Below are 9,104 nucleotides of genomic sequence, written 5' to 3'. Positions count from 1 at the left end.
TGCTTGCGTGTTCCATGAGATTTCACTTTACAGTTTTTTATTCACTTTCTCCGACCATGAATTTTATCAGTATTGAGAGATGAATGTAAATTTATTCGTGAAGACTTTTGATTACTTGAAACACATGGTATTTAAATGGTAAAATGTGTCTATTATTCTAAAGGTCAGGAGGCTACATGTAGATGCTTTATTTTCCTTTCTATAATTCTACTTGCATATTCCTAAATGTAAACAATGGGAAGTTACATATCAAAATGACTTTCTATGTCTAAATTATTATTTCCAGCCTCGGCATTTCTGTAGATACAATAAATATGATAATTCTGTCTACTATAGAATCAATACAGATGCATTTATTTTGGTGAAAATGAATAGCTGTTTACTGTTGATGTTTAACAAAACGTAATGTATGACGAAAAACATGTATGACTTTCTACGTTCTATTCACACTCATACCGACTTATACCAGCTTACTGATTATAATGAGGGAATACCCTCATTATAATCAGTACAGATACTAATATGCATTTCGTGTAATAATGACGAGGCAGCATAATCCATAAAATCATTATTATTTCATATATATTGCGATTATGTCTGCCGTTACGTTCTCAGTTCAAATTCTGCCGATGTCGACTTTGCTTTTCATCCTTTCGGGGTCGATTAAATAAGTACCAGTTACTCACTGGGGTCGATGTAATCGGCTTCATCTCTTTGTCTGTCCTTGTTTGTCCCCTCTATGTTTAGCCCCCTGTGGGCAATAAAGAAATAAATGGTGCTATAGTGGCAGGCTTGAAATAAAACATAAAAGAAGGCGTAGTTAATATATACTAAAATATACCCAAGGATGAAACAAACGTAGAGATAGGAGGAATTTATTCCTAGAAGATAAATTTCAATAACTCGAATATCGTAAGGAATTTGGTGTGATGCTGCAATGATTGCTACAGTGCTCCACTATATATTGGATTCTAAACGTAGTAAAGACCACATATTTTGAATGAGATTAGTGGTAATTCCTTTACCATCATGAAGTACACAGATACTTTTTAGATTCATTGCATACAGAAATACAGCAACCATGCACTTTGAATCTAGAATCTAATATACCAGGATACCGTCGATCTAATGACCCTGGACAAAACGTTATTTTATAATCGTAATGGTAGTAGTGCAGTTATTGTTTCCATTCACATTTTTAGCCGTGCTTCACCGATATAACTGAAACACATAACAGCGTCTCTCTTTACGTTTTATATTTCAAATTATATTAAATTTAAAGAGATTTATAGAGATTGCCTTGTTTCCTTCTTTGCTCTTTTCCTGTGAATAAACTTGTGATTTACTGCAAGCAAGATAAACATTACCCATTGAGTTACAATACTTATCAGATTTTCTTTCTCCTATGAAAGTTTTTGCGTGAACATTATCTCAGAAAACTTCGTAACTAATGGTTAAAATAAAGAGTAAAATAGTTGATTCATTAGGAGATTAAAACCGAGTTCTTATCTTCATCTTTTAGTATGCTGAATCCATTCAAAGTTAAATTTTTCACTGGAAAAAATCCATTTATTTTTTTCGTGCTTAAATTACTAAATGCTTATTGGATGAGAAGCATGTAACCGAAATGCGATTTGTTATGATGCCACATTTATTAACGTTTAGCCATATTCTGAAGCAAGACCGATATTTTTCAATAAAGTTGTGTGAAGTTAAAAGCGGAAAACTGTTGATATTTTCTACTTCACACGATTGGTATTGATAATTTTTGCCGTTTTACGGCACTTATTGTTCGTTAAATATTAATATATTGTAATATTTGTGTATGCCTGCTGGCTAAGTATGTGTTTTCGGCCTGATTTTTCATCACCAGAATGCCCGTATTTTAATTAACGCTAATATAAAAATGTGTGCCAATATACACACACGTAAGTGAATTTGAGCGTCCAAATAGCTTATTGACGTGCACGATCCTGGAGAATAATAGAATTGTCTCTAGTAGAACACCCACTTATTTTTAAACCAGTGTCTGTTAAATCCACCATTTGCAGATACTCTGTATCTTCCGGCTTTTCAACGGAATATATTGAACACATTATTAATATTTAGATTACAACAAGACAGAATAGTTCTTCAGAACACAAAAATTGATTTAGTTCTCTGTCATGAACACACAATTCCCTTGCAACCAGAAATCCTGGAAAACTAAATAATTCTCTTAAAATCACGGCTATGCTAGCCACATGAATCTTGACTATACTGTTTACTGAGGGAGGAAAATATTTGGAAAGGAGCATGCGTATGAGTTTAAAATGAACTGAATTAACGCCGACAATAGTTCTTCACGGTTCAATTTGAAATAAAAGACTGCAATATCCAAGCATGTAGCACCAATAATACAAATTTGTAGGGGAACAGAATGAACATTTCTTAAGATATTTAATTAAGTCCTTTCTTGTTTTCAGTTCAAATAAATCTCGATCTCTCAGAACTGTCCTTCATTCTGTCGCAAGAAAACACACGCACATACACAACAGGCTTCTTTTTTTTAGCCCAAACTACAGTGATTTATGGCCTTCCTTGTATCTGTTACCGTACAAAAGGAAATCAATTTTTTTCGTCACTGCAAAAACAACAAAACAAAAATCTTCCAACTAGAATTTTCATGCAAAAATTTAATTTCGACATTGCTTCATGCTTGAGAAAAGTGGGGAAAACATACATATCTAGTCCCCAGTTTGACCGATATGTATATATATATATATATATATATATATGTGTGTGTGTGTGTGTGTGTGTGTGTGTGTGTGTGTATGTGTGTGTGTGTGCGTGTGTGTGTGTGTGTTATAGAAAACTGTTCATCGAGATGGTAAAATTTGAAATTACGAAGTAATGCCATATAAATATACACGGCAAGCAACTTCTTTAGATAGTTTTCTATTTCAGTTATTCACCCGTCTTTTATTTGACAATTTACCACGATAATAGATCATTGATTTCGAGAGTGGAAATTTGACAGTCTCTACTTCAGCGAAACTATATTTTCATTGTTTCATATTGTGAGCCTTTACTAAGAGTGGTCATAAAAATAAGTACATTAGCAACATATTTAATTTTAGATGCAAGAACTGGTGAGTTAGCAAGAATTTCTTTCTAGACATAGAGAAATCTTAATGTATGCTGCTCGTACGTTTAACAGTCTGTGTATATGTATACATCTACATACACACTCACACACATACACACACACACGTATACAAACACGTATATTACATAAATGTAAATGCATGTGTGTCTATGAATTTATATTGCATTTTCATCAACCGTACACAGTCAAATGCTATTAGGAAATGTTTAGTATTGTGTCTAATATGACGTATATACATAAAATAGTTTGGCAAGAAAATGCGTCACCGCATTTTTATGACTTTTAGAAAAAGATTTAGTATAACATGGCTTCCTTACTCATCACAAATTAAATTGTGTCGTAATGGCACTACTAGAAAATAGCAATGTTATCAACCTTCTGCATGCCATAAGTCTTCATTTAGCAAAAACAGGCATCCAAAAACCCATAACATAAAATACAACCATTTGGAAACATCACTCATTGAAAATTAGAGTAATGCCAGATGACTAAAATATTAAGTGGAAGCAGCAATAGTAGTAGTGAAGAGAAACAGAGACTTCACATAGAGCTTCATTTGGAAATAACAGTAATCTGAAAGTGAATAATGGCCTCTGACATGATTGGAAAGTGGATATTCCATAAAATATATTTTAAGAAAGTTTCCTGATAATTTTTGACATTCCTGACATATTTTACGCAAGCGAATTTTGTCGCCAAATAGAGACATATTTTGTACATCTGATCTATAATTTCGCCACTAAAATAATGGTGCTACCATGCCGGTTTTATTCCGATGCAACAATTGTATATCTCAGGTATATTAGAAAACGTTTCGAAACAGATAGGTAATCGAACACAAATGTTTCGCAATCAATGTGCACCAGTAGTTAACATCTGGGGTAAGGGCTATTAACATACTGAGATACCGGGATAATTGGCCGGCCTAGAATGTGCAGCAATAACGTACATGCGTTATCGATGAAACATTTGTAGTAGTTTGTCGAAGTGGTTCTGAGTTAGTGCACTTGTAGTTTGGTTAAATGGCTCCTGCTATGGTTCTGGGCCAACCACGTACTTACGAATATATTTGGTAGTCGGAAACTGAAATCTCCTTATATGTGTGTCTTTGTATATGTGTGTGTGTGTGTGTTTGCGTGTCTGTGTATACCTATGTGTGTATATCTTAGTGTTTGTCTACCACCACTCCCTGGCCAGCAGTGTTGGTCTGTTAACTCCCTATAATACGTATAGCAGTTCGGCAAAATACAGATAGAATAAATACCAAACTTTTAAAAACTAGATACTGGACTCAATTCCTTCAAGGAGGAACTCCATCCAGTGTAGCTGCATTACATTGACTAAAAGAAGTAAAAAACCAAAAATAGAATCTGGATGATAATCTAGCAAAAAGAATAATACGGATGCTTTATTTTATAAACTTTTGAAGTAAGTAAAATTTCGACTCAACAATTGATTTACTCAATTGCAATATCTCCAGCTGACCATCGATTTTAATTTAGAAATGTCTCGTAGAATATCCACTATGTTTATCCGCACAAAAAATACTTATTGGAAAAGATATATGCATTGCCTTTTTATGACGTTTGAAAAGGGCTCGATATTGCTTAGTGATACGAGGATGACCAATAAAATGAAAAGAAAAGTTGTACTGATATGAATTCGGTATTTCAGAGATTACCGTTTCGAACGATTCAAATTATTTTATTGTTTACCTCTGGTGTTAAACGGATGAGAATGTTTAGCCATTATTTTCACGAGTACCAAAAATGCAACGATCTCGTGCGAAATATGTACATAAAATGTACAGGAATTAAACACAATAGTGAACATCGAATAGCGAACATCTTTCATAGCGAGACAAATGCCAGTTGCGTTCCATTACAAAATATATTTGACTGATATCAGAGAATGTATATTTTACAGCTTCGTATATATATAGAGCCGAAAGCATCTCACCAGCCCTTAACATAAATCTTAAGATATTTTCTCGTATCAATGTTCTAGGCACGAATGCCCTGAGCTTTGGAGCGTCGTATATAATGTTTTTTAATATATATTTCCTTTGACTCTGCGTTCTGAATTCAAAATACAGGGAGCTCAAATTTAACTTCATTTACGCTGGTTTGTAAAGTAACAGTCAAATTTTGGGTAGTTTCTTCTTGATGTGTCTGCCAAGCACTCTGTTTCTCACTACGTCTTGTTCTTCTCACTACATCTAGTTTCCTGTTCTCTCCTCCACTAAATCAGTTACTAGAACTGTGGGAAACGTCCTAATACAACACTCGGGAGAAGCGTTGAACGAGAATGTGTCAATCACTTCATATACTAAGAGATGTCTGCCACTAGAAACCACCAAAAGGCGGATGTACAGCGCAGCATAAAATAGAAATTTGAAGATCAATGGTATATTGTCACAGAAGTAAGCAAAGTAAAAGTTTTCAACTATGAAATAATGATATGCTCTTTCAAACAAGAAGTTACATACTAATTTAAATATTGTACTACAAGCCTACACACACAAGCATGCATGAGCATATGAACATAACACACTTAATGTGTTCTTTAAAGAAGCATTTAATACGGAGCGCTAATTTAATGTTGACAAGTAGAACATAAGATATGGGAATTTCTTTGAAAGCGAATGGAATATTTAGCTGCGATGGAAGCAATATTCTTTTCGTAAAGATAAGACCGAAAGAACATATTCCCTTCTGGAAAGATAACGTATGTGTGTCATTTATACGAAACTCTATCTAAAAGGAACATGTTTGACACTTAATATTGAATTGCTTTCAAGAAGATATGCTGGTGTTTACGTTTTTCTTCATAAAATATAGGCAACCCGTCTGAGTGACATCAGATCATTCTTACAATACATACGCCATTATATTCAAATCTCATAAACGTCTCGAAAACTCGGACTCATATAATGGTTAAACACCTATCATAATCAATTTTATATTACATGAATACAGTTGGTAATGAGTAGTTGTTAAGTCGGGAAAAGCCGAATGACGATTGGAAAACAATATGTGAGATAAAAGTTGAGCAAAAGGTAGAACTGATAAGAAAGCAATAAAATATGAAGAACGAAGACAGTATTAGTAAGTTATAATGCAGCTATAGGGCTGTACTGTGTGAATTGCTGTGTATACCCAGTTGTCATTTGTGTTGTTCCTTTGTACCTTAATATGTCATACAAAAATAATAATTAATACTGAAAGCAGAATTGAAGTTCTGAAAGAAGTATCGTAATGCTATTAATAAACTAGATTTTTTTTTACCAGTTTCCTGGTTTTAAGTTATGATTGTGTGTCACTCATCTGTACTATGTAATTGTTTTTTTTTTATTTCTAAAATTAAAATTAATTCCAAGTTGCACGCGGTAAATTGTAACATATTATAGAATTAACGTAGGATAATACAGTAAAACAGGAAAGTAAATTATATGCATTTTGATTTTGAAATTACGTATTTGATGTCGGAATAAATATTTGCATTCTTAGTAATCCTGCGTGTTAGAAGAAGTGGGAAAATATATCGGTGTGAACTAAACACTCAAAACTTAAGAGACACAAAATGATTAAAGACAGTAACGAGTGCGAAAGAAGGACATTTATTAGAAAATCCAACCCTGTATTATTGAAGTATGAGCAATGTTAGTTGATAAATATATCTTAAAATATCGGGCATTCGATTGCATGAAACTAACAGTTCGGCACCCAAAATTTATCACCCCAATCAAACTTTAAAAAATCGTTCGGGTTTTTTGTTTCAGTACATAAAGCTGGTTACATTTTAGAAATAAAGTATCAGTTCACATTTTGTTCAGTGGAACTTATGAATATTTGAAGAAAATTAGTTTTCTATAGATAAAATGAAATAACATGGGTACTTAAGAGAGAAGATAGACTATTACATCTTAACATTGCTAGATATTCAGAGTTTTCCGTAGCAGCTTGTAATTCGCATTATTGCGATCATCGTTATTGTCTTTACATACCTCATGGCGTAATTGACATCACATATCATCAACCCAGATTGAAGCATTTTCAGTGATTCGTCTTAATTGATAAAAGAGATTTGAAAATATATTCATACTTTCTTCCGAGTATAATTGACTCCAGAATTTCAAAGAAGATATCTATAACGTAGTGAGGTACGTGCCAATTATGGGCAACTGGAACGTAAGAATAATAGGTTTCTTAATGAATTAAAATGTTCTGTTTAAATGAATGCTGCAGGGATGGCAAGGCTCATAGTTGTTATCAAACTTTTTTTTTCTGGATTAAGAGTTAATGTTATTAATCACTGGATACAAAGCCAATTTTGTACTTATAGGAGGGATAAATATGTTATGTATTTAAGTTGCATCAAAGTTTTAAAATAATGGCATTTGTATTGGGGTGGGTGGGTATTATGACAAAGCATGTGTTAGGTTGTCACGTCCATATGCATTCTTATATTCCATTATTCCTTTCCTCAAAATATCTCTGTATTCAATTTACATTTTATCAGAATAAAACCTACTGCACTCGTTGTCACCATGTCGCACTTCTACCAAGAATCAATTAGAATATAAAACGCATCAGAACGTTAGTATTAATAATATAAACAATAACAATCTTAGTGGGTGTATAATAATTCACTGATTTTGGGGTGAAATGTCACCTTCTTGTCAAATACAACGCTCAATGTTTAACAGAAGTTAAACGTTGACTGTCGAAAATGAAGGCACGCACGCATGAAGGAACAAAGCTGATTTTGTTTAAATACCTGTGGTAATAATTTATATAACTAAGAATTAAATCTTAAGAAGTTTTCTTTGTAAATACATTAGTAAAAGCAAACTAGTAAACTTTACGCTAGTCTAAGATCCTGATGTATAAAGTGAATTGCAGAACTACAAATCCTTAATGCACACAGTCTAATTTTATTTTGTATTTTTACTTGAACAAAGTAAGCTGTCTTTTGAACCTGTGACGTATAGCGGCTTCCAATGGACACTAGAGAGAATTGCCGCGATTTACTTCCATCTTAGTTAGCTGCAATAAATGACATTTGACACCTAAGCCATTATGCTGTCGACATTTTCCTGACTGGATTTAGATGATGTGCCGGCTAGTGGAATCTAATTTTAATACACCATTATTTCATCAAACATTAAAAGGATATACTCATAAATCATTCATATTTACAATATGCATCTCTCTATTTCTCTCACTGACTCTCCTCAATATCTCGCTCTTTCTTTCCCATCTCACACCTAATCAAGCTTACGAAATTGAATAAAAGCATATTGGCATGTATTGAAATACGCACAGTGACAGCTTGTTTATACGCAATTTATTGTTTCGGAAATATTTGGTACACCATTTCTTTTACAAGATTACGGAACTTTAATTTCAAAAGAGCTACAAATATGTGAGAGAATATTTCTTCTTTATGTATTTAATCAATCATCATTTGTTTTAAATGCAGTTATTTCTGAGGAATGTTTTAAATTTTATAATTTATGGAAAATACCATTGATCGAATGATGACTACACGTTTAAGAAAAGAACAACAATAATAATAATAATACATACAATGTTGAAGCTTTGAATGCATAGAAAAGATTAGCATCGAAGAAAGTTGTTGGTTTTTAGTTGTAAATTCCTTCTACAAGATTTAATGTCAACGTTTGACAAGGGACGAGAATGTTCTTTATGATACTTATGTTTAGTACGTTAGTATATGTAATGAATAAAAATATATGTGTATGTTTTTGTGTGTGTGTGTGTGTGTGTGAGTGTGTATGTAAGTGTTAGTTTGTGTATGGGGCGTGGGCGGAAACGTACGTATGTTTTATCTTTTAGCTTTTACTTACTTCACTCTTTAGACTGCAGGCATCCAATGCACGACGTTGGAAAATTTGTGTTCGAAAGAATCGAAACCAGTACTATTTAAATTT

This window comes from Octopus bimaculoides, chromosome 15 (genome assembly GCF_001194135.2).
Source record: "Octopus bimaculoides isolate UCB-OBI-ISO-001 chromosome 15, ASM119413v2, whole genome shotgun sequence".
Taxonomy (NCBI): domain Eukaryota; kingdom Metazoa; phylum Mollusca; class Cephalopoda; order Octopoda; family Octopodidae; genus Octopus; species Octopus bimaculoides.
Note: the sequence above shows the minus strand (reverse complement) of the source record.